The sequence below is a fragment of the Dipodomys merriami genome, unplaced genomic scaffold (genome assembly GCF_024711535.1).
Source record: "Dipodomys merriami isolate MVZ:Mamm:240054 unplaced genomic scaffold, mDipMer1.0.p SCAF_9, whole genome shotgun sequence".
NCBI classification, from domain to species: Eukaryota; Metazoa; Chordata; class Mammalia; order Rodentia; family Heteromyidae; genus Dipodomys; species Dipodomys merriami.
In genome coordinates this window covers 12,566,025-12,593,790 of record NW_027206512.1, presented here as the reverse complement: position 1 = coordinate 12,593,790, position 27,766 = coordinate 12,566,025, and the positions used below count along the sequence as shown (strand labels likewise).

Sequence of the window (27,766 nt, the reverse complement as noted above, 5' to 3'; positions counted from 1 at the left end):
GTAGGTACGCTGCACAGGAGCTGAAATGAGGGAGTCCTGTAGGCAGAGAGACCCTGGCAGGTGCTGTGCAGCGGGTCAGGAGCGCGGTGGCCGGTGGCCAGGGTGGGAGATCACCGGACGCTGGAGGGCGGGGCTCCCCTTCCTGCTGACCGAGTCTTCAGAAGCTGCCAGCTGCCAAGTGAAACGTGAAACCCGAGGCCACGGGAGGGCTGGCTGCGCTCAGTTGTTCCAGCCTCTCCTCCTCCTCCGGTCTGTGTACACATCCACACACCATCGCTCCGTCGAACTTCTGAGACTCTTCTTTGCGCAACTGCTTGGATTTCTCAAGTGCATGTGGCAACGCAGCCCAGCTCCGGAGAGCATCGGCCGGGCGAGGTTGGGTCTTGGCGGCGCTCGGAGCTGCCTGGGGCTGCCGCGGGCACCGGGGAGGACCGCCGACCCGGGGCACCTGCCCCCCCTCCCCACCCCAACTTTCCACCCACCGCGGTCGCAGCAGCTGGTTGGGCCGCAGCCGCTTTCTTCTGAAGCCAGCGGCCGTGGGGCCGGGGAGTGAATGGGGCTCCACACTTCCCCTCTGGGTGGGAAGTGAAGGAGCAGAGCCGCCCCCTTTTCTTTCTTTCGGGGGGAGTCCTGGGCGCCCAGTCCCTCTGAGCAGTCACCGGTGATCCCGCCTCTGTCCTGCGCTCCAGAGACAGGTAGGTGACGCGGTCCCCCCGGGGGTGTGCGCAGAGGCCTGGCGGGAGGGGGCCCCCCCGGGGTCTCAGCATGTGTGTGTATTCACATGCATGGGTGCGAATGTGGGCATGGGTTGTGGGCACGCTTAGGAAAGGGCACAGGCCAGTCTGTTGTGTTTCTGGCTTACAAAAAATAGTTGGAATGAATCACGACCCTTTGTGAAATTCATCTTCCTCTTACTACTACTCACCCTCTGCCTATTCCTGGCTTTCTGTTTCCACCAGTGTCTTGCCAGTTTCCTAGACATCAGGGCATGCCCATTGGTAATAAACACGAACTATTAGGAAATCTCTGGGGACCCTGGAACCCCTCAAAAAGCTTTGTCTAGATTTTTTAATAATAGTTTTTAAAGGAAGTATCCATTCTTACGGGCACACATGAACTATGTTCTCAGTAAAAAAAAAATACTTCAGATTGCTTCTCTTTCCTAAGTCCTCAACTAGAAGGGAGGTTGTGTTGCTCTGAATTCCTTAGAGATACTAGATTTTTAATATCAACTGGTGATAAGAATACCTGTGCCCTTCCTAGTTTACGTCTACTTCCTTCAAATTAAATGTCATCTCCAAACAACTCCTATTTCCATCAGATTTTATGTGTATATTTTTTACCCTTCCAAGTTGTCACCATTTTCTCACTCTAAAAAGAAGAAACAAATGACTCTATGTGCTTGAGACATAAAAGTGGTAAACCATTTGTTTATCTGTAAGTAACCATTTGTGTTGCTGTGTCTGCTAAATAAGAGAAATTAATTGAAATCCAGGAACAATGGAAGTAGAGTTTAATGACTTTATTCAATTACAGAAAAGACAGAGTCAATACAATCTGTTCTCTAGTGCTAATCAGAACTCAAAACCAGCCCTGGAGGGCAAAAAGAGATGTTGGTATTAACTGGGTATCATAAAATATAAGACACACAGAATGAATGTTAGAAAAAGCCAGAAAGCTAATGTGAAGCTCCCTTAGACTTGTTAAGATCTCATTCCCCTTTTCAAATTTCAAAGTATTTCCTCTTCTCTAGGGATAGTTCAACTTCTAGACAACCCAATAAAGAAACTCCCCTTTATCTCTTCTCTGAGTGCCCAACTTTCAGGTACAAGTCAGGAAATCTGTTCTCCCTGGAGCCATTACTGAGTTCTTAGCATTTTCTCCTTTGGTATCTTAGTGGACCAAGGTGAGAAAAAATTCTAAAATAAATACCATCTGCTACCCTACAGTGGGGATGTGTTCTTGGAGAAAGGCTTTTATGTGGAAAAAAGGGCTGAACTGAATTTTCGGATCTAGGTGTATGGAAAGAGCACATAACTAACATGATATTAGGAAGGAGAAGCTGTAACTCTTTCTGCATGTGATTCAGAATGTCCTTGACATTCAACTGTATTACTACACTTGTCTTTACTATGAATTTGAGGTGCTAACATTTTCTTTGTAATGTTCTTTTGAATTCTACATACCTTAAGTCTGAAATACCTTGAAAATATAAATCTAATAGTAAATGTGGGGGGGGGGCAGGAAGAAGCAATGCATCTTTCCATAGGAGAGCATAGAAACCTTGGCAGAAATCCTCGGTGAAATTTGCTCAGCTCTTGTTCTGGTTAGCGATGGCCAGAGCTCTAATAACTTCCATGACCAAGGCTGTATTTCCTATGTGATCATGGGTCCTCCCAGTTGGGGGAGGGGAGGGGGGCAGAGTGAGGAATGTACAGCAGGTGGTAGTGAACAGTGGAACAGTTTGAGTCTGATTACTTTGCCTTCTTAGCAAAGCCTATGTAATATTTACCAACAGTGTCCCAAAGAATACCACCATGACCTAGAGACCCACTGAAGAGTATTTTCTTTCTGGCTCTGGTCATGTCTGGGTTGGCTTCCCAGGGCTGAAAGCCCCTGGCACAGTTACTCTAATTTTCAGGCTAGGCATTTGTTTCCTGTTCTTGATGTGAGCAATGCTGACACCATCTTAGTTACCAGCTATTATTCCTTCTGGTATTTTTGCGTTGGTGGTGAAAAACGAATCTCCCATGAATGGAGCTTATGTTATGCTGATTCTTTCATTCTGACATGCCTTGAGTGTTGATAAAAGGTGTATGCTTTGGAAAACTAAGTGGAGACCCAGCCTAGAGCGCAGTAGGAAGGGGCAGTCATATAATTGGTCATGCGTGGGTGTAGAGGACGGTGATGATAACCAGAACCTCAGGCCTTAATTCTACACTGATCACACTGTACTACAGAAGAAAGCGGAAGAGATTTTCAATGAAAAGCTGCCTGTTTATATTTAAAGCCATAGCTAAAGGATTAAGATTTTTCCCAGATGGAGAAACGTACTTAAAAATAAAATTGTAAATAGTCGATTAAGCTATGAAGTTAATACTCTTCATGCAAAGAGCCAGAAGACACTTCTGTCATTGAATCCCCCAGTCATAACCCATCTGTCTGCTCTTTGAACTTGAACTGTACATAATTCTGCTAGTTGAGGCAGCTAAGTCAAAGCACATTTGGAAAGGGAAGGATTGTGAGGAAGAGTCAGAAAAGATTCAGCTTCTGAAGTTATTGAAAACCTGGGTCCTTTTAAGCAGCATATCTAGCTTCCTCTCTCTTCACTTCTGGTCTCCTGTTTTTATATTTAGTTTTAATGGAGTCCCTGCTGATTCTTATTGTCCCCCTTCAATTGGAACTTCCTTGGGAAAGTTTGCCAATTCCACTCAGGAAGAGTTAATGATTCCTTCTTGTCTCACTCCATGTACATTGCTCATACTTTTGAATAATGACAATCATGTATCATTTAACATTGGAGACATATTCTGAGAAATGTTTAATTTTATGATTTCATCATTATGGTAACATTTCAGGGCGAGCTTACACAAACTAGATGATAGGAACTACTAGGCATATGGGATTATACACTTTTGCACTACTGCTGTAATATGTGCGTCACTTATGGACAAAAATGTTTCGTGGCACATGACATACTCCCAATGATTGTGAGTTCCTCAGTGGGTACATTGGTCATAAGGTAACCACATGTATTCAATTGCCCAATTCAATGTTTGAAATATAATAGATAATATTTCTTTAATATATGACCATAAATGAAGTGCGTATTATTAGACTCCAATTTATGTCAATAGTTATATCCCAACAGTTCATTTAAAATACGGCTATTTGCTCTCTATATGTCTATTTGCTCTATTTTCCAAATTAACAACACACACAGTGAGCCCAAAGGAAGCAGTCTTAGGGGAGGAACACAAGGCTCAGTGCCTATATGCCTCTGATTATATAAAATAATATTTATTAAAACAAACTCCAGGAAATGGGAATAAGAAGTTTTTTTCTTAGTTGTTGCTTTTCTTTTCCTTTTGTCTTGTTTGTTCTTTTATCTGTCTTTAGGAGAGTAATTACGGGGGGGCGGGGAGAACAGAAATGGAGGGACAAAGGGTGCACAAATGCAGCAGTGATATTCACTAAATGCTATGTTAAAAATGAATTATACAACTGTGCTTAGGGACAGGAAGAAAAACATGGGAGAGAATGAAGGAAGGGGTGACATTGTCCAAAAAGAAATATACTCATTACTGACTTATGAAACTATAGCCCTTCTATACATTACCTTTGGAACAACAATAAATCATCATTCACCATGTTGATCAGCTCACACAAGCCTATGTGATTCCCATAATAGAGGAAATACAGGGCTTTTGCAAAACAAACACTACTTTAGAATCATCTTTTTTCTTTTCCAAGTCACAAATTCATTTAAGTTTCAAGATAATAAACAGTTTTTTATATTGTGTATAAAGTCTGTGATCTATCAAATCCCAGTGGGAGGTTCTGGATTTAGCTATGAATGCTAATAATGAAGCTAAATCTGGGTATACTGCATGGAATAGGCCATACTCATAATGAATCAAACAAAATTAAGTTACTAATTTTTGTCATAATTGCCTTGAGTGCTAGAGGGAAGTAAGATCTAATTAAGTGAGAATGTAGAGTCAGATATAAAGAGATTTAGCTAGACATCTTTCATGCTCCTGATTCTTTGTTATATTGATTTTCATTTTATTGCCTCTGAGTTCTAAGAAAATTCAGTTTCTTCCTGAAATACTTTTTCTTTGTTTAGAATTATTTCTGCTATTTTATAATTTCTTAAACTACATAAAAAACAATTCATTTAGCCAATGTCTACTACATGAATATTAAATTAAATTTTCTCTGTTAAATCATTATGTGAAAGTTATATAATGTTTAATTTTTCATGTATAAATTAAACTATTACAATTTCAATATTATAAATATCAATAATGGTATGTATAATCAAAGATACACATACTTGGTTTAGAAAAAAAAAGCAAAAAAATTTGGAAAGGGAGCTGCATTCTATTTGATCTAAAACACAAATGGGTGAATTTCCTTCTTAAAGCAATGCTACTTTTGTTGCTTACCTATCTACTTTTTAACATGTGGCTAATATTTCAATCAGGAATGCATAACACTTGTGTTTCAGGTACTAGTGAAGGAAGTGAAGCTCAAATTATTCCTCTGTCTCTGGGAAGCACGGGAGAACAAACATGAATATTTAAGTGTGATAGTCCAGCTGCTAACTTCTCTAAAATTTCCAGGCTTTCTATCTGTATGAAATTTGTCCAGACGACTCATATTACAAAGCCTTTTTGCTAAAATACCTTCATGGCACTGTATTTTAACATGAGACTGTATCTTTTTAGACTGAGTCAATATAAGAGAAATGAGATACACATAAAACATTTTAGCACTTGTATTACACAGTTTAATATTTTATACTAGGATTTAAACTTAGTACCTTGTGCTCTCTCCCAACTTACTTGCTCAGCCAACATTTTACCACTTGAGTCATGCCGCCAGCCCAGGTTTTTGCTTTATCTTATAGATGGAGTCTTATGGAATTTTTTTTCCTGCTTCAAACTATGATCCTGCAGATCTCAGACTCTTAGCTAGCTGTGATTTATAAATGAGAGCAAAAATCATTGGGCCTTCATAATCTTTACTTAGGGACTTACCTGATGAATTCATCCTGACCTTTTCTGCAAGGAGTTTTAAAATACATATCTTCTCTGAGTAATTAATGTGTCTTTTGTTAAAAGAAAAGAGGCTACAAAATTATCTTGTTCCTTCTTTTGGTTTATTGTCCAGGAAGATGAAAAATAAATCTGATGCTCACTTGAACCCTAGTGAAGGTCTTCTAATGCACTATGGCATCAATATCATTTAACTAGGTTAACTTTCCACTACACAAATAGGTTAAATTGCATATATATATATATATATATATATATATATATATATATATATATATATATATATATATATATATAGTTCTGAGGTATGAACTCAGGGCCTAGGTGCTGTCCCTGAGCTACTTTGTGCTCAAGACTAGCACTCTACCAATTGAACCACAGCACCACTTCTGGCTTTTTCTGAGTAATTTATTGGAGATAAGAGTCTCACAGACTTTCCTGCTCTGCCTGGCTTTGAACTGCAGTACTCAGATCCCAGCCTCCCGAGTAGCTATGACTATAGGCATGAGCCACAGGTGCCTGGCTCACTTTGTTATTATTTTTAACTCTTTTATGACATCTAGATAAAGATTCATACATTTCTAATATGTGGCTTTTCATATTTTAAGGTCAGTATTTTTTCTAAGTCATTTTATGTGCTTTCTTAAAACATTTTAGGTATGCTTTATAGTCTTTCAATAAAGAAAAAATGCTCTACCCCCAAAGTGTTATATTTCTTAAAGATCTTAGAAGGAAAACCAGGTCTTAGGAATGTTGAAAGTAGAGAGATAATGTTGAACATATGAGTTCTTTTAATTCTATATTTAACAAATTCATACAAGAATACCCTTGAAGATGTCTCTGACAAATAGAAGAGAAATATTTTCCCTAAAAATAAAGTACATCAGCTGGAGTGGGTGGCTCATACCTGTAATCCTAGCTACTCAGGAAGCTGAGATCTGTGGATCTTGGTTTGAGGCCACTGGGCAAGAAACTCTGTGAGACTATGGCTCAAGTGGTCGAGCACTTTCCTTGATCAAATAGAAGCTTAGGGAAAGAGTCCATCTTTTAGATGTCAGAATTCTTGCAATGCTGAGTTGGGACTCTGGTGTTGGATTGCCACCATTAAATTCTCTTGTGAAAAGTAGGCTTCATTCACCAGACTACTAACCGAATTTATCTGTAATGATCAAGCTAATTAAATGTCATGTTATGATGAGACTTAAATATCAAAATTCTGTTTTGTGGGGATCCAATGATTTAAACATGTTACTTAACTCCCACACGTGGAGACAAATGCTTCCAGAAGATCCCAAAGCACCAAAGGGATGTGAGCTAAGAGGCTGCAAGAGCCAGATGCAGTAATGCTAACTACCAGGCACAGTTGTATGAACCTAGCATCCGTACATGGGAAGCTGAGCCTGGGAGGATCTGGTGCCAGATCTGCCTGGAGAAAAAGACTGTGTAAGACTGTCTCCACACAAGAGGAACTGGATGTAATGACATGCACCTGTGATCCTACTGACACTAGGAAGCCTAAAGGTAGACAGATCATAGCTTGGGCCCACACTTGAATGGGAAGCAAGAGCCTATCCTAAAACTAACTAGTGAAAAACAGGGATGGAGGTGTGACTCAATGGTTTCATGCCAGCCTAGCAAGTGAGAAGCCCTGAGTTTAAACCTCAGTTCTGGTCGGGGGTGGGGAGGAAACAGGGGCATATGAGGAGAGGCAGAGAGAGAAAAAAATGTGAAGGAGTGAAGGAGAAGATGATGGAGAAAGAGGAGCAGGAGGAGAAGGAAATGGAGAGGAGGAGGAAAAGGAGAAAGAGGAGGGAGAGGAAGAAGAGAAAGAGAAAAGGGAAGGGGATGGGTAAGAAGAAGTGAGAAGAGACAGATAGACAGACAGACAGACAGACACACACACACACACACATAGAAAGATGGAGAAATGTACAAGTGGTCCTCTGATGTATGACTGGAGCTGAAAAGGATGAATTCTTTTGGGATAAGAACTAAGAAAGAAAGGAAAAGGGAGTATGGAGGCAATGTGGGATGTGACAATGAAAAGTTTAGTCACAGTCTATTAATAGATAACAATTATTGAAGCCCTACTATGTTCAAGTTATGCTCAGTATTTGACCTGGTTTATCTCCTTTTTCTCCTCCAGGACTCAGATATTTTTATGTGCTTTATAGGTGAAAAGACTGAGTCTTAGTAATGTCTCACAAATCACACAGTTATCACATAGTAGCTCTGAAACTCATTCCTCATAAGCAACTTTCCTGTTGTGCTGTGGAATTAGGATACTATTCCAACTTGGCTTTCATACAAATATTAATGCCTTTTGACATTGGGCAAGTACTGTTTACTAATTTTAACTGTCGCTTTCTTCTCTGTAAATAGAGACATTTATCAATACCTATTTCATATTGCTATTATAAATCTTTAATTTATGAAGTGAGAAAAGCATGGTGAACAGCAATAAAACTCAATGCAAATTAACTGTCAATTAATTTATTATAAATTAATTGTTGATCAGAGAGAGTCTTAAGTATTTTTCCTCATTATAAGGATCAATTTACCAATAGTCATAAAATCAAATTAGTACTTCATGACCAACATTTCTTTTTGAAAGAAAAGAAATAGAATTAGATGAAATGGAAAAACATAGAAAATAATTAGGATTCATTATATGTAAATAAGAAGGAACACTATTTCATATATTTTAATTTTGGTTATAAATATGTGAGAATGAGTAGGTTCTTAGACAATAAGTAGAGAGGTAAAATGGGGACCATTTATGGGAAATCATACAAAATTTATATAAGCACATGTCTTATGCTTAAGAATGGTATAAATTACATGTTGATATGATATTGGCTAAAGACGGAAAATACAGGATGTGAATAAGTGTTTGTATGATTTTCACTTTACATGCTTTTCGGTTTTTCTGTGCTTCATATTTACAGTTCCTGTGGAGAAATGCTACAGAATTGGATTAGTTTGTTTGTAGAAGATTGAGTAGGAAAGCCAGGTGCCAGTGACTCATGCCTGTATTCCTAGCTACTCAGAAGGTGGAGATCTGAAGATCGCAGTTCAAATTTAGCCTGTGTAGAAAGGCTGTGAGACATTTTTCCTTTCTTCTGTGCTGATCCTGGGGCTTGAAATCAGAACCTGGGCACTATCTCTGGGCTTTTTTGCTCAGGGCTAGCAGTCTTTTTTAGGGGGCATTTTTTTTGGAGGGGGTGGTTTATTGGATAAAAGTGTCTTGTGACTTTCCTCCCAGAGTGACTTCAAACCACAGTTGTCAGATCTCAGCTTCCTGAATAGCTAGGATTACAGGCATGAGCCATGTGTCCAGCTTGAGCCTCATTTCTGTAATAAACTAACATAAAACCGATAAGTGAGCTCTGGTTCAAACGTTAGAGTGCTAGCCTTAAACAAAAGAGCTCAGTAACAGCAACCACACCCTAAGTTTAAACCCTAGGGCCCCACCCCCTAAAAATAAGTAGATTCTGTATTTTCTTCTAGAAGCACAAAATTATAATAACAATCTTTATTTTGAGCCCTGGATATAAAATTATTGTCAATTTGCAACATTTAAATAATAATAGATCTAATGTCTGAAGAGCTGTAAAATTAAGAACTCATAAAAATTATGTTCAGTATTTTTGAAAAGCCTCTACAGACAGGATGTTAGCACTCTAGTTAATGTGATAATATGGATGATAAAATCTTTTTGGCAAAAGTGAAGTGATGTAAATTTTTATATTGAAAGATTTTCCACTCAAAGAAAATAATGAATGTGTTTAAGCTATTTATTGAGATGTGCTTTTAGTTTAAAGAGGGCATATAACATCTGGGCCTGCTTTGTTGCATGTTGTGGCCTTTATTGTTTTATTTGGTTTACAGTTGACAGATATGTTTAGCTTAACACTTAAAGTATCCGGTTTGAAGATATAACATCCAGATTGTCTAGAAATAACTTGAAGTTTTATGTTTTTAATTAAAATTACTTTAATTTTTTAAAAACAGAAATTAGGTGTGTATTACTACCTCTAAAAGTTAGTTCTTAGAGGTGTATAAACAATTTTTTAAGTATAAAAGAATCAGGAGAAACACATTTCAAGTATACACATATCTATTTTATGGCTCATCAGCAATAAAATTTCATCTTTAATAGTCACTTCAGAGTTGTTCCATAGGTCCTCCTTATTTTGTATTTTGTGGTTGGAGAGGTGAGAAAGGCTCCAGAAAAGAGCATGAAGGATATGCATGCTAATATTCCTTGTGGCATTAATTAGTATCTGTAAATTCAGACAAATCACTTGATTGTTCTGGACTTTAGTTTTCTTGTTAGAGAAGGGAGTTGGAATAACTACTTTCTAAGTTGTTTTCACCAGTAAAAACCTCTGTTGCTCAAATGGTAATATGTTCTTGTTGAGTAATTTTGATGAGTGTAACTATATGTATGCACTTAACAGGGTCCTGAAAAAAATGATATTTGATTTTTATAAAGGACTAATGATCTGGAAGTTGTATATGTGAAAGAATAAAATTGAGTGCTACCTTGCATTGACATCTCTCATGTGCTCACGGACTGGTGTTCATCAGCTGTAGGATTGGAGGGCTGAATGATGCCACTCACAGGACAGAATCTGAAAAAGTTTGTGTATTTCTGTTCATCACAATGAGTGGGTAAAGTCACTGGCATTTCATGCTTAGGGATAAAAAATAGCCTATGTCCTGCAATGGGTGGTGTGGTGATCCTGTACTACAAAGAATTTCCCTTCCCCCCAAACTGGTTAACTAGATTAAAAGATTGAGTTTTAACTTCATAAAACCATCTGAGAATCTGGCAATGAAGGCATATTCTTCCTGCAATTTCCATTACCAAAATGCAAACAATATCTATTCTTAGATGACAACTGGTATTCATGATTCCTGGGAGTGCTGCCTTCCAGATCTCTGCACTATATGTTGAGTTGCAATGAGAAAAGTAGTGGACAAACTTAGCCCTGTTAGTCCAGGGAGCAAGTATAATTTGAAAACATCACAAGAATAATCCCTTGTAAAAGTAACTGGTTTCTTGATGAAAGCAATATTTTTAATGAAATGGATTACAGAAATTTACATCCAATGTAACTAGACTTCCTGTGTGTGCAAATAGATACTATGATGAAAGCATAAAATACACAGATTCTCTTCTCATCAATAAGAAATACCATATGTGTAACAGCTCCTTGCAGAATTCTAAGTAATATGAATGCTTCCTATCCCTCCTTGGCCTCCTTCTTCTCTGTATGGCCTTGAGCAGTCTGGGTCAGGCAGGCTTAAGGATAACAACCATTCAGCAAAGAGCTTTTGTAAATCTGAAGTGGACTTTTCTTTATAATCACTGAAATTATATATTTTTCTTCACATTCTTTTCTCTCACTGTGTGGTTTACTAGTATATGAATTCTTGGACTATTGAATCTATGGAGCTTTCTGACACTGGGAGCATAAAAGGTTTTGTTAAGATAAACCAAGGTCTAGTAAACAGAACCCCAACTGGATATTTTCCAGGAATGAAAGGGAATCCTTGCAGCATGCATTCACATGTGTGTGCGTGTATGTGTGTGTTTGTGCATGTGCACTAGTATTAAGGTTTTATTTTGGGACCAGGAACTCTAGTTTGCTTTTGCTTTTTACTGAAGGCTGGCACTCTACCACTTAGCCACATCTCGGCTTCTGGGATTTTGCTGGTTAATTGACAACAAGAGTCTCATGAATGTCTTCTCTCACATATGTAAGCTAGAACTAATGTATAAATGTACAAATAAACATATACAGGATTATATGCAAGTGTACACAAATGTATTAACCTACATATATTAATGTAAGTATTCAAATGGTATAATTCCTTAATAAAACTAATTTACAGTCAATGAAATGAATACTAGGAAAGTGGGACATGAAAGGAAAGGTGAGTCAAAGGAGGGGACTAAAAATGAAGAGAGAAAGGTGTGAGGGAAATGAAGTCATGATATTCAAGGCATATCCTGTGAATCTAAGAAAACTGAGGGATGGCATTGGTTTGGGTTAGGAGGGATGGATTGGGGAGAATAATGAAAGAGAAATGACATTAATATGCATTGTACTTATAAACCCATTTATTGAATGGCAATTACTTTGTACTACTACTTAAATATCATAAAATTATATTTAAATAAAAAGAGTCTTACAACATTTCCTGCCCTGTGGTTGGATTCTAATGATGATCCTCATATCTCAGCTTCTTGAGCAGCTAGTATTACTTGTGTGAGCCACTGGCACTCATTTTTATATGCTTGTTTGGGGGATTATCTGGGTCTGAAAACCTCTTCAGGCAAGGGAAGTGTGATGGAGATACCTATTGTTTTCTTATACATTTGGTAAAAATTTAGATCAGATTAGGTTGAAATGATAGAATTAGAAATTGTTCATTGTCCATCTTAAGCCTAAACAATAGCTCCATATTAAAGTTGCATGTCATGTTTTCTATGTAGTGACTGTTTGGACTACAGAATCAAAATCTGTTCAGGAAAAAAAAGCTATGGCCATCTCACCACAATCTCAATAAGGAAGACAAGTCCCAGGCAAGGCTTCTGGCTTGTATTTTATAACTTCTCTTGCTTGGAGTCTCCTGAGACAATTAAACTAAATGTTCTCTTATAAGCACATCCTGGTGCTTATTATAAATCATCTCCTCCAGTGGGAATCTCGAAGGGTACCAATTAATTACTATCTGTGGTAGGATTGAGAAAAGTCACTTATATGATTTTCTGGGTTCCTTGATATTCTATAATTTACCCTTCTATCCTTAGAAGTTCAACAGAACACTTGCAAAATTGGCTTCAGCTTAACTCTGTCATCTACCCCATATGTTTGGGAATATTACCTTTTCCCTCCTTTCTCTTATTAAATTGATTCCATTTTTTTTTGTCTGTTCATGGGGACTGAACTCTGGGCCTGGGTGCTGTCCCTCAGCTCTTCAGCTCAAGGCTAGTGCTCTACCACTTGAGCCACAGCACCACTTCCGGCTTTTTTTCTTTTTGCTCATGTGGTGCTGGGGAATTGAACCCAGGGCCTCATGCATGCAGGGCAATTACTCTAGCACTGAGCCACCTTCCCAGCCCCCCATTTTTTTCTTAATAAGAAATAGGACACCTGTCATTCTCTGAGGGCAAATAGCCCAATAGCAGCTAACTTTACATTGTTTCTTTTCTTCTTCTGTTTTCTTTTTGCTGGTCATGGAGCTTGAACTCTGGGCCTGGGCACTGTTCTGAGCTCTTCAGCTCAAGGCTAGCACTTTACCACTTGAGCCATAGCACCCACTTCCAGCTTTTTCTGTGTATGTGGTACTGAGGAATCGAACCCAGGGGCTCATGCATGCAAGGCAAGCACTCTACCACTGAGCCACCTTCCCAGCCCCTGTTTTCTTTTTTTTAATCAGTTATGTGGCCTGAACTCTGGGCCTGGGCACTGTTCCTCAGCTCTTCAGCTCAAGGCCAGTATTCTATCACTTGAGCCACAGTGCCACTTCCGACTTTTTCTGCTTATGTGGTGCTGAGGAATCGAACCCAGGGCCTCATGCATGCAAGGCAAGTACTCTACCACTGAGCTGCCTTCCCCGTCTACATTGTTTCTTTTCAAAAAATATACTGCTGTTTTTACAGTCTTTGAATGTATAGACCATTCATCCTGAGAATCATACTGAATTCAGACTTCTTTCATTTTGATTTTTCAATTAAAGTTAAGATTTTTATCCTAAATAAGGCACTGTGCATTATTTTTCTTAATAATACTCAAGGAGTATACAAGTTTCAACTTTTTATTGTTATGTCAGGACTTATTTAATCTACAAATACATTAGATTAAATCTTTGATTAAATCTTTAAGTCTTTGTGTTACTAAGTTGGTGGAATTTTATTTTTGGTGCCTTTCCTTGTGCTTGAACTCAGGGCCTGGGTGCTATCCCTGAGTTTTCATGCTCAGGGTTAGCACTCTATCACTTGAGCCACAGCTATAGTACTGGCTTTTTGTTGTTAAAGAGTCACAGACTTTTCCTGCCTGCTTGGTCTGGCTTTGAACTATGATCCTCAGATTTTAGCCTTGTGAATATTAGGGTTATAGGCATGAACCACTGACAACAGGCAATTTTAAAATATAAATTAGACCTTAAAAATTTGTCACCTCAGTATGTATTTAAATTTGGTAGGGTGGGAAATTGTTTTACTGCATGAACTATTTTACAAATAGTTCATGAAAATATATTATCATAAGTATAGATTTTGTACATAGGGAAGACTAAATGCCATCTTCAATTCATAAGTCACACTAATAGAAGTGATTGTTGAGTATGAAATAGTTTTCCAAACAATTTATTTTGTGGGAAGAATATATCTAATTCTAAAGAATTTATTCAAAATCTACTTACTTTATTTTATATTTCTTGGATCATTACTTTTCCAAAACTATTTTGTTTGGGTGTGCTGGTATAGGCCATGAAGTCAGGGCCTGGAAATCTGGCTTTCTTGCTTACAGCTGGTGCTCTGCTATTTGAGTCATGCCTGCAGCTCAGCTTTTTTCTAGTTAATTGGAGCTATTGTCCCATGAACCTTTCTGCCTGAGCTGTCTTTGAACCACTGTACTCCACCTCTCAGCACCCTGAATAGCTAGGATTACAGGTGAGAGCCACTAGACCTGGTCTAAAACTTATTTTTACTGTACATGAAAGATTAAATGAAAGATTATTAGACTTTGCCAGAGAACCATTCAGACATCCAGGTACAGAGAACAAAGAAAGGTTTATTGCCAGGAAAGGGGGCCAGCAAGACTCCCTCTCACAGCGGCCTGGTACCGGGACTTTTCACAACTCAAAGGAAAGGTGGCATTGGGAGATGGACTAAAAGGACAGATGGTCACCATCGGAATCTCACGTCCACTTACCTCTTGCAGATGAAGGCTGGTGAATTGGATGTGGGAGAGCGCTCAGGGGCAGAAGGAGGCTTGTGGTGGTTGGGTCCCTTTGGCAAAAGTCCAGGCCACTGGGGTCGTGATTTAGGAATGAGAGAACAACTACTTCAGAGACTGTGGAGAACGAGGCCTCTAAGGAGGGCAGCTAAGAGAGGGGAAGAGCAAGTTCAACAAGAGAGGAACTAGTTTCTGGCCAATAATAAAGATTATTAGGCTTTGCCAGAGAACCACACAGACACCCAGGTACAGAGAACAAAGAAAGGTTTGCAGACATCCAGATACAGAGAACAAAGAAAGGTTTATTGTCAGGAAAGGGGGCCAGTAAGACTACTTCTCACCAGGGAGAAGTGAGAAGAAGCACTGGCTATTGTCTGAGGTGACCTAGGGGGTTTAGGAGATTTAGGAGGAACTAGAAGGGGCTAGGAGGTGGAGACCCTGGTGTGGATGTGTGGGCCAGGGACTTCATCATGGTGCAATAGGATTTATGGCTGTTGTTCAAATAGTAAATAAGGGTCCTGCAGCTGCCCAGACCTGAAGGTCACTCTAAGGGGCTCTTGTTGCCTTATATGGTGGTAGGTAGCTGCCCCAGAGAAGTGCCATCCCAAGGGGTTGGAGGCTGATTATTTACTGTCTTTACTATATGGGCCTAGTGTTGCCTAGGAAGGGAGCTTGCTAAGCAATGGAAAGGGGAAAGAGTGGAGTAAGCTATGGGAAGGGAGCTCATTTCGCTAACAGTACACATATAATTGTATTTATAGGATGATATATAACTTTTTATAATACTGGGGATTGAACTCAACTCCTTGCACATGCTAGATAAGTGACCTATCACTTGATCTACATTACAGCCCCCAAGTGTAATTTTTAACAAAGCAAGAAAACCTTTTTTTTTTTTTTTGTGCGAATACCCTACAGAGGAGTTACAATTACATGGGCAAGATAACGAGTACATTTCTTATCAAGCATTGTTGTCTCCTCTTTGTTTCCCCTTTCCATCCCTTTCTATACTCATCCTCTCTCCCCACCCCATCCCCTCTTCCCACCCGATACTCCCCCTACTCCCACCAAAGTTGTAAAGTTCGTTTTTTGACATAACGACTTGTACATTTCATTGTTGCAATGGGTCCACTTGTATCCCTAGTTAAACGATTTGTTTTTTCCCTTCCCTTGCACAAATTATACCAACATTTGAATAATTATCCTGGGGTTCATTTCCCTAACATCAACTTATCTGACCTTTTCTGCTTGACTCAGACATATACTAGTTATTGCAAATTAGGGAAACCATGGGACCTATGTTTCTTTGGGCCTGGCTTATTTCACTTAATATAATTTTATCCAAGTCTTTCCATTTCTTTACTATCTTCCTATTTAACTTTTGTAAGAAAAACAAAGAAAATTTATCATGTACCTAAAGGAAAGGAAGTAGTAAACTCCATTAATGTCCTTAAGTATGCTGTTAATATCAAGCTTCAACTTGCATTATTTTATAGTTTGAGTTACTTTTTTAAGCTAATACCTTTGACATTGCTTTCAATAATATGAATGATATTTAATCCATTTAATTTAAATTAATAGTCCTCAATGAACTGTAGATTGTCCTTCAATGCAGTACACAATAATTATACACTGTTCTCTCCAGCTTCTTTTTTGACTCTTCATATTCTGTAAAAATATAAAGAAGTAAGTTTGATATTAACCCTTGAGAAATTTCATGCAAAATGTAAAAGCAGAAAAAAAGATGGAAATACTCCTTAAGCACTGCTTTGATCAGCATTTAATCATGAGAAGACAGAGGAGGGAAGAAGAGGATTCTGCTCATGGTGGCCACTGGGTAAATCTGAGGAACAGCGAGAGCTCTTTCTGTGCAGTGCTTTTATTATCTCTCTGTTTGCCATTTCATCCTCAGCTGTTTAATTTAGCAACATTCCAGGGAGTCTCCTTAGTTTCCCTGACATAGGCCTGTGACTGGGGCTTGAAGACTCAGGGGAACTGCTTTTTGACACAGGGCAGGACAAATAAAGTTGGCTGTGTGGTCAATGGTCCAAAGGTGTAGGGAGACAGACTTCCTCCAGAGTAAGGTAAGTCCTTTGTAAATCTGAGCCTGGGTGAGGGCTCCATAGTTGGAGATTGCCAAGGGCATGGTTCCACACATCTGGGATCACAGCTTAGAAAATGTGCGGGAGGAGGTTACAGAAACTTCCTCAGATATTTGCTCATGGCTCAGGGGTGCTGCATCTGGCACCCTGCTCCTGAGGTGGATTTTCAGGTCTGAACAGGACACTGGTGGCTCCTGAGGGTTAGTACTTAAATGTTCAGCAAATAGCACTCTGACTAAATAGATAGCAATCATCAGGGTGGTTTAATTCTTAGTGCTGTTTTCTACTAATTTGATGTATAAGGATTTTCTTACTCTCTTAGAAATAGATACCAGGAAAATAAAATTATATGGCACTGTTTTGTGGAAATGCCAAGCAATTAGTATACGGTAATATTTATGAGCTGTATTATTAATACAAAGTGTTGAAATAGTCCAGAAAGAGTAAATGATATGTAAAGATCATAGCACTGTGTACCTGGAGGAGTGGGAGCTAGAGAGAAGGGAGAGAGAGAGAGGAAATATGCATGGGTATGTTCAGGTAGAATGTGATGAAATTATGGGTGATAGTACAAATTAGCCTGGACGTACTGAATTACTGTGAGTGATGCTATTTGTCAAGGTTGTCAGGGTGGAGATTCTGTGACTGCTTGAGAAATTGAAGATTGATTCCTGATACTAATGTTGACTCATAGAATGTAACAGGCTGTTTACAGACTTTCAGCAGATTGGGAAGGTTTCTGAGCAATTGATCCCAACGGATCAGGTTCTAGGTTCTGATCTGAAATAACAGTCTGTTAGATGCTTAATTTGAGCTGGTGTATCTTTACCTTATTGAATTTCCAGGTCATTCTCTTTAGCATGTGGTCATGTGCGAGCAAATTTGTATTGTTTCCGAGAGATTGGATTTTATGCTATAACTGATCTTAGTATGAATCATAGAATAGAGAGAGGAAGGATGAATGAAGGTAGTCAGCATATATAAATATACATATATATACATATATATGTATATATATATATATATATATATATATTAAACTGGAACTGGGAAAATTGAGGGGATGGGTAGGGTTGAGAAAGACTGGGATGAATGAAAGGAGTGATATTAATCAAGATATAGTATATATAATCATAAACTTGTATGTTGAATTGAATCACTCTGTACAACTCCTTGAAGACAATAATAGCAATTTAAATACCACATATTTGTATTCTAAAACAAATTATGGAACTACATGAGGCTTTTACATTTAACTGCTGTATGTCAGCAGTCTAACTATAAAATAATGTTTGGGAGCATTAGGGAAGCTGTTGTTAATAATAGCCTTGGCTCCAATAGAACAATAAATTTACATGTGGCATATTTTGTTGTGGTAGATGTCCATTAAAGTCCAATACCTTATTTGAAAAAAGTTTTATCTTTTCTTCTCAAAGCAAACAGACTAAAACCCCAGATATTATATTTCATGGCATCATAAAAGTCTTGATAATTCTATCAATCATCAGTGAATTTTTCTCCCTAGTGACCAACCAATACAATTTTTTAAAATTTCAGATTTTTAAATCTGAATGTGTATAGACCAACTAAAGTGCCATCTTCTGAAAGCCCCAATTTATCTTTTGTTAATAGGTGCATTTAGTTTAATACATTCTTCTTATGCAAGCAAGATTAACTCTTAGTTTCTTCCTGTGACTTGTATTTATACAGGTTAGTAAAAACCTCAATTATTTTAGAATTGTTCTTCATCCTCTTGAAAGCTTTGACTGTCAGGCATGATATTAAATGTCGTATAATTTATCACATAATTTAATGTTTTCTTAGACCAACTTTAAAGTAATATGTTTTTTATAATTAATGTCTGGGTTTAAATTATATTTTTGTTTAACTCATTGAAAGAAAGCTTGGTAAATTCTTCCATTTAAAATAAGCCCTGAGAAAATAACTTTTGTTTTCTCTCATTTTCTCTGCTAATTTTTGTTTAACTTTAAATATCCATTTCAGAAAGTCTGATTACAAAAATAAGTTATAGAAAGTAGCTTCTTCTGCTATTAATTGCCACTTACTGTTCTGTGACCTGTTTACTCATTTTTCTTAATAAATCAGCTAGATTCTATTTCATAACAGATGTTATCTAGAAATCCAGGACTGTTAGGGGCTACTCAGACCAACATAGCCACGTAGAAATCAAGCTGAAGGGAAAGATGATGCAGAATGTGGTCCTAAGAGAGGTTCATAGGGGGCTGGATACCTCCTGGGGCCTAGAATTGATATTTTTCATCTAGACTTTTGTCCTGAATCTCAACTTGTTCCTTGGCCCAAGGAAGGTTGTCTGGCCAGTACACACTGCCAACCAGAAATCCAAGGCCCTTGTCTTTTGATAAGAACCTCTACTGACTCTGGGTTTCAGTGATACTGTCTTAAAGTATAGCTTCAAGTTTCCCCAGAAGTTTCAGCTGCTTCATGAATTGTAATGAAGCTTAAGCTGTACTGAGTAGGTAGGTGACAGCTGTGAGCCAGGAACCATATCCACCGCTCACTCACTTCTGCTCTAATGCAAATATTAGGCCTCTTCCTATTTAAAGTTCAGTGTCTGGTTTCTAACCACTTTCTCTAACCACTTTTTTCTTTCCATTTTCCTCCCTGCATTTTACCTTCATTACTGTCTTAGTTTCTTGCTTTATTTTACTCAGAAACATTATCATTTTCATTTCCTATAAGTACCAAACTTTCATATAATCTTTTTTGTCCTGTGTTCCTTCTCATTATTATTGGCCATGGTGTTCACATGGTCCCTCCTCTGATCCAGTGACACATTTCCTGGATGTACTTCAAAGACTATTCATTAGTTTTGGTTTGTTAGGATCCTCCAAAGCTGCTAAGTATTCTACTTTAATTGCTTGAACTGTTGGATATTGTTATTACCTGCTCCCTTCTTTTTCTATCCTCATAAAGCTCTTTCAAAAACTGATTTGGAAAATAAACCCATTTGTTATAGATTCGGAAATTTTTACATTTGAGAGTCACTTCTGTTTTGACATCCATTTAAATATTACCACAAATAGGGTTAAACATTTCATAGTGCGAATGTTAATTATTGTCACTGAGATTTATTGTTGAGGGTCATCTTTCAGGATGATAAGACACTTTAAATTTGTATTTTACCTTTTAGCTTTTTAGTACAATAATTTGAATTATAAAAATGTTCACAATGGCATTTATTTATGGGCTTTAAAAATATTAGCATCTGGGGCTGGGAATGTGGCTTAGTGGTAGAGTGTTTGCCTAGATGTATGAAACCTTGGGTTTGATTCCTAAGTACCATATAAACAAAAAATAAAGCAAAGAAGTAAAATTAAAAGAGGAAAAAAGAAACATTAAAATGTTAGCACCTTAAGATGATTACAATCAGGAGATTCATAGTAGATGCTTTATATTTCCTATTCAAATTCTGTCATTTCTCCTATCAGTGCTCTTTTCTTCTAGTCTATATGACAAACAAAAATCATAACAAGGGATTTAGTTCTTGTGTCTCTTGCTTTCTCCAGTTTGAGATAGTTCCTCTTTTTTATAAGATCTTGACACTTGTAAAGGGCGATGAGTAGTAACTTTGATGAATGTCTTTCACTGGGGCTTTCTACTGTCTTCTGACTAAGTTCATCTTGGGCATATCTTGACAAAAGTGCCATAGAGTAATACTACACCCTTCAATGCATTTTATCAGAAAGTATGAGAGACAAGTTGTGTCATTCCAGTGGTGTTGTCTTCAGTTCCTCAGTTGCGGTCTGCCAAATTTCTATAAAATCGCTCATTTCCTTTTGGCAGTTAGTAAGCATCATGTGGAAGGTTACTTAGAGTCTGCATTTAAATGATCAGTTTCTCATAATACTTTCAACCACAAGTTTCTGTGCTCCATCCTCCATTCTCCATTAAAACCATTGTCACTTTGGTTTGTGTCAAATGGTAAATTTTATTTTTTGTCATTCCATCTACGTTTGTTAGTTCTAATTCTTCTCTAAGATGTAGTTTTCTTTTCTTTTCTTTTCTTTTTTTTTTTTTTTTTGGTCGGTTGTGGGGCTTGAACTCTGGGCTAGGGTGCTGTCCCTGTGCTCTTCAGTTCAAGGCAAGTGCTCTACCGCTTGAGCCACAGCGCCACTTCCAGTTTTCTAGTGGTTTATTGGAGATAAGAGTCTCATGGACTTTCCTGCCTGGACTGGCTTTGAACCACGATTCTCAGATCTCAGCCTCCTGAGTAGCTAGCATTATAGGCATGAGCCACTGGTGCCTGGCTAAAGCCTCATATTTCTAATATATTTGCCAGCTACTGTACAACTTGAGCAAGTATGTTGTGTATAATTTGAAAAATATAAATAGAAACTACATATCATTCTACTAGAAAATTTTAACTGTCCTTAAAAAGATAAATCTACAAAAATTAGCTTAAGACCTAATATACCTAATAATCTATTTTTGTTATTTTTTTTCAAGTCTCTATTTATCTCTCCTTCTCATTGTTGTTTCTAGTTTCCATTTTCCCATTCATCCCCCTGGTTTTATCTTTTAAAGTCTAGACTGAAGACTAAAGCAGCCTCAGGTTACAAGGACAGAAATTATGTATAATTTTATATGCTCACTTTTGGTTTCTTCTTTTTGTGCCTACACCAGAGCTTGAACTCAGGATTTTGGTTTTCTTGTTCATGGTTAATGTTTTACTATTTAACCCACACATCCAACCGGGCATTTTGGTGATGGAGTATCACCAGCTGTTATGACCAGCTTTGAACCTTGATCCTCTAGGTCTCAGCCTCCTAAGTAGATACATTACAGGTGTGAGTCACTGATGCTGGGGTCACGCCACAGTTCTGATGTTACTAAAATAATATGATTTTTCTCAACTTATTCTGAATAGGAGATGTTCCAAAACAAAAAGGAACTTATTTCTATCATAGTATATTTTTTATTATGTATGTGTGTGTGCTTCATTCATATTTGATAGAAAAAATAAACTAGACAAACAAGCAAAACATAAGGACAAACATAAAACAAAGCAAGCCAAAAGAACCGACATTCAGGGAACCACATCAATTATTAGTCAGCCAAACCTTCATGGTTGAGGTGCCAGTAACACTTGATATTAGCAACTTCCTCCCCAAGAAGACCCTCCTCTGCCAAGGAGCCCTCTTGTTTCCCATATTCCTCCCTGCAACACTTTCAAGATGAGGTCTTTGATCCATTTGAAATTGATTTAGGTGCAGGGTGATATAAAAGGATCTGGCTTCAGTTTTCTGCATGTGCATAGCCTGTTCTGCCAGTACCATTTGTTGAAGAGGCTATCTTTCTTCCCTCCTGCATTTTTGGCTCCTTTATCAAATATAAGTCTGTGGGTTCATTTATAGATCTTCCAGTCCAATTCCATTGTTCTTCAGGTCTATTCTTGTGCCAGTACCAAACTGTTTTTTTTATTATTATAGCTTTGTAATAGAGTTATAGAGTTTGAAGTTTGGTATTGATATTCCACCAGCACTGTCTTCCTGCTAAGGATCATTTTTGCTATTCTGGGTCCTTTATTATTCCATATGGATTTTTTTTAAGTTCACAAAAAGCTTTACAATATCTGTTTTCCCTGTTGATCCTCAAGGCTTTATGGTAAGACAATAAAAGTTATGTCACATCAGTTGGGCATTACTCAAAAACAACAGACAATCTACAAATAAGAACACTTAGCAAAATACACTGTAGAACACATCTCAATATATTTATCCTAAAATTAGACTTTAAAGGGCATCATAAAGCAAAAACCAAATAAGCTGTTTAACACTGACAAGCCTATCAGAATGCTGCCAATGGCAAGCTATAAACAGCTTTAAATGCTTGTGCCTGCACTGAAATATATGTTAGTAAACATTTAATTAATTTCAATAAAGTGAACAACTACTCTGCCTATGGTAGTGTCTCAAATTTTACTTTTAAAAATCTTGTAAAAAAATCTTGATTAAAGGAACTGAATTCTGGGAATAGAACACTTAAAGGAAAGAAAAAACACTGAGAGGATAAAATAAAATCAACATCAGTGCCTTTCTAAAGTGACTTTTATTGGGCTTATATTTTATAAATGTTGGATAAGTCAAGAAGTTAGATCTCAATGAGAAGAAAATTAAGATGGGCTTAGAAACTTCTATGGCCTTCATCAAAACTTATAAAATGGTCTAACATATTTTGAAACACCCATCATAAGCTCCATTAAAATTATTTATACTGCTATTTCCACTTTCAGTATAAACTTTAGGTACTTTTAGATGAGGGCAACAATAAAGGGCATAGAAATAAGGCCAGAACTGAAGTGAGCATGTGGTAGAAATGGAAAAAGGATGGGAGGATAAGCAATTGGGCAGTAATAACAAACATGATTGTTAAAAGTTTCCGTACTAACTAATACTACAAATTTTTATTTTGGCTCAATGCACAGGACTGCTGAAAATGGCCAGGAAATGGGTGGAATATTCTAATGGTCCCAATTAAATTCTTAACTAACTCGTGATTTGGTTGGCTCACTCATGAAGAACTGGGTACACACACAGACTGCTTGCTAGCTTACTAATTCTCCTTTGTTTTTTTCAAGAACATTTTTGAAGGTTAAGAGACATTTAAGAGTCAACAGAACAAAACACTCAGATTATAGAGACTAATAAAAGAATAATTTGCAAATGGTTTAAACATGAATATGTGATCACTTTTTTAAAAGTATGGGCCTATGAAAATATTAAACTCCAATCTCCTATATATGCTGAGCTTTTTCCGCAGAAAGTTATTTCAGTAATTACATCTTTTTTTTTTTTTTGGGTCCAGTCGTGGGGCCTGAACTCTGGGCCTGGGCGCTGTCCCTCAGCTCTTCAGCTCAAGGCTAGCGCTCTACCACTTGAGTCACAGCGCCACTTCCGGCTTTTTTTTCTTTTTGCTTATGTGGTGCTGAGGAATCGAACCCAGGGCCTCAGGCATGCAAGGCAAGCGCTCTACCACTGAGCCACCTTCCCAGCCCCAGTAATTACATCTTTAAAATACTCATCTTCCGTCTCAAATTGCTTTCTTTTATTCTTACTAGATGATGTTTAAAGTTGGATCAGCTAGAGTACTCCAAACTTCCATGAATATTTTAAGAAAAAACACTAAGTTATTTGAGAAAAATTTTTTGAAGGTATGTTTTAGAGGTTTTAAATTTGTTTTGTTGCTGAATAAGAACTGTTTTCAAAGCAAACACGCACTAAGATATCAGGGTACTTATTAGGATAGTATCCTCAACTTGGTAAAGAACTAACAGAAGAGTCCGTAAAAAAAAATCCCACATTTGGGCATTTACCCGAATGATCACAAACAAGACCATACTAAAGCTACCAGCACAACTATGTTTATTGCAGCATATTTACCATAGCTAAGATATAGAACCAACCCAGATGCCCTCAGTAGATGAATGGATCAAAAAATGTGGTATATATACACAATGGAATTCTATGCCTCCATCAGAAAGAATGGCATTGCCCCATTTGTTAGGAAATGGAAAGACTTGGAAAAAATTATATTAAGTGAAGTAAGCCAGGTCCAAAGAAACATAGGTCCCATGGTTTCCCTTATTTGCAATAACTAGTATATGTCTGAGTCAAGCAGAAAAGGTCAGATAAGTTGATGTTAGGTGAAATGAACCCTAAGGTATGTATTCAAATGTTTTAGCTTTCATGCAATTGTTTCTAACATATTTATAAGATGATTTCTTTGTTGCTTTGTATGTCCCTCCCCCATGGTATAACCCCTGCTTTCACTGTATTTGATGTTGGTATAATTTGTGGAGGGGAAGGGAAAAAACAAATCATTTAAGTAGGGATACAGGTGGACCCATTGCAACAATGAGATATACAAATAGTTATGTTGAAAAACGAATTTTACAACTTTGGCAGGGGGTGGGGAGGGGAAGGGAGGGAATCTGGGGGAGGGTGGAGATAGGAAGGGATGGGAAGGGAAAACAAAGGAGGAGTCAACAATGCTTGATAAGAAATGTACTCGTTACCTTGCCTGTGTAACTGTAACTCCTCTGTATGGAATTTTCACAATAAAAAAATCACAACTCAGAATGCTAATGGTTTTCACATGATGATCTCTGCTACAAGAATGCAAGACTATACTTATTTAAGTAGAATGATCTCTACCTATCAAATTACACTCAAATGACTAAATCACCATATGTCATGGAAGACAGTAGAATAGGAGTAAGTACAAAGAGTTGCTCTCCAGGATTTGCTTAGCAAATTAACCATCATTTGGGGGGGGAGTGGCTGGGGGAGTGTGGATTAAGTGACTTTATGTTTAGAAAAAATTATAATTAAAGTATCTTTCAAACACTATTTTAGACATTTACCTGAATTGGAATATGGCCAATTAAAGTATTGCTCTTCATCAAAAAAGTTCTATACTTTAAGGATTTACACAGTTTTAGAGGTGGAGGAGGTTATATCTAGAAACATTTTTTATATATTTAATTTGCCTGAACACTGATTTTTCTAAAAATGCTGTCCAAAATCTTGAGCAGAATTATCATACTCTGAAATGAAAAGCTTCAATTCTTCAACACACCACTCACCTATTTCATGTAAATTCTGCCTCAGTGCAAACTGTATTGATTATTCTAGTGAAGGATCTTTTTCAATCAGCATTTTTCACCACCATCCCGAAAGTTTCACAGTCTTGCCGATAAACCTGTTCAATCTCTTTGGTTTTTGATGCTATTGCTTTAGAGCAACTGTCTAGCTGACTGTCTTCAAATAATTCTATCCCGTCCGTTGTATTCGACTCAGGTTCCTCTGGCTGGTCAATGAATAATGGTGCAGCAGGTACTGTCTCGAACTCAGAAATTTCAGGCAAGTTACTCTCATCCGACTTCTCTAACTTTTCTGCAGCTCACTTGCTTGCAGTCTCAGCCAGTTCCTCTTCAGTGAACCTAGTGGGTTTGTCTAACACCTTTGATGAAGGAACTGCTGAAGAGCTTGAAGATGAAGTGTCTCGTGATATTTTGAAAGACTGAACAGATCTCCCGTTACTTCTATGCTGAGACTGGTGGAATGAGTACGTTTTGCTCCGTTCTGGAGAGTAGCCCTTGCTGCTGACACTGGAGCCAGATCGGCTGTGTGCAGTCCTTTCGACCTCTAGGTGACTCTGAAAAATGGAGGCTCCCTATTATGGGGAGAACGGTCCCTTGAATAATGGGAAGAGTAGAAACTTTTTCTTCGAAAACCATCTCTTGTGTCCCTCATGGCGGCTGGAGAGTAGACAGGAAGGAAACAAGAACCCATATGGATTTTTTTTTTTATTGCTTCCTCTGTATCATTGATTTTGATGGGTATTGCATTGAATTTGTAGATAGCTTTGGGAAGGATTGCCGTTTTCATGATGTTAATCTTTCCAATCCAGGAGCATGAAAATATTTTCCATTTCCTTAAATGGGCTTTAATTTCTTTTTTTTTTTCAGCTTATTAAGGCTTTTATCAAAGAGGTCCTTCACATCTTTGGTTAAGTTAATTCCTAGAGTTTTTTAGGCTATTACAAATGGAGCTGCCTTCCTGATTTCAGTCTTGCTCTTCTCATCATTGACATACAGAAAAGCTACTGATTTTGTGGATTAATTTTATGCCTTGCTATTTTGCCAAAGTTTCAAATCAGCTCAAGTAACTTGGGAGAGGAATCTATAGGGTTCCTTAATTACAGGATCATATCTTCAAAGGGGGAGAATTTTACTTCTTCTTTTCCTACTTTGATCCCATTTGCTTGTTTTTTGCCTTACTGCTCTAGCTAGGAATTTCAGCACCATATTGAAGAGAAGTGGAGAGAGTGTACATCCCAGTCTCCTTCATGATTGTTTAGACATTTCATCATTAAGTATAATGCTGGCTTTAGGTTTGTCATATAGAACCTTCATTATATTGAGGGATGTTCCATGGATGCCTAGCTTCTCCAGAGCTTTTATTATAAAGGGGTGTTGGATCTTGTCAAATGTTTTTTTCTGCATCAATTGAAATGATCATGTCCTTGCTTCTCCTGATGTGTTGAATTACATTAATTGACTTGTGTATATTGAACTAGCTTTCCAACCCTAGATATAGTGTATGAGTTTTTTTTTTGTTAGTTGTTGAATTTGGTTGGCCAGAATTCTATTGAGAAGTTTTGTATCGATGTTCATCAAAGAGATGGGTCCAAGTTCTTTCTTTGATGAGTACCTGTCTGGTTTGGGGATGAGGGTTATTCTGGTTCATAGAATGAGTTTGGTAGTGAGCTTTCTTTCCCTTCCTACTTCATTGATGAGTTTGAGGAGTATGGGAATGAGTTTTCTTCTGAAGGCCTTATAAATTTTGGCTGTAAATCCATCCGGTGCTGGGCTTTTTTTTTTTTTCCGATGGGAGTTTTTATTGCTATTTCTGTTTCATCACTTGTTATGGGTCTACTTAATTGGTTTAAATCTGCTTCATTTAGTTTGGGTATATCAATATTCTCTAGAAATTCTTCCAGTACATCCAGATTCTCCAACTTTTTAGTATAAAGGTTTGCAAAGTATTCCCTTACAATTATTTGAATCTTGATTTTTTTCTGTTGTGATGTTCCCAGTTTCTTTTCTACTTTTAGTTTTTTAGATGTGTTCTCTTCTTTCTCTTCTTTTTTTGGTCAGGTTTGCTAAGGATCTATCCATTTTGTTAATTTTTCAAAGAACCAACTTTCTATTTTCTTAATGTAAGGCATTTTCAAGTCTTGCTTCCAGTGGAAGCTATGTGCTAAAATTTGTCAGAGTATAAAGGTTGTAGGTTATTTATTGGAATTTTAATATTTATTATCTATGTGACTTTTGGTCTCACTAATCTCTCTTGATCTCAGT

At 37.6% G+C, this 27,766-nt stretch overlaps 1 protein-coding gene and 1 pseudogene across 1 annotated transcript in view; one reads left to right on the top strand and one right to left on the bottom strand.

The window, feature by feature from the left end:
• Positions 1-336: 336 nt before the first annotated feature.
• The window catches only part of Arhgap24 (Rho GTPase activating protein 24), a 466,818-nt gene continuing 439,388 nt past the window's right edge, over positions 337-27,766 (top strand). Inside the window, exon 1 of the mRNA XM_070012334.1 lies at positions 337-695. The gene's annotated coding sequence lies outside the window, so the exon portion shown is untranslated. The remainder of the gene's footprint in view (positions 696-27,766) is intronic.
• LOC138820946 (periphilin-1 pseudogene) lies at positions 25,407-26,156 on the bottom strand (annotated as a pseudogene).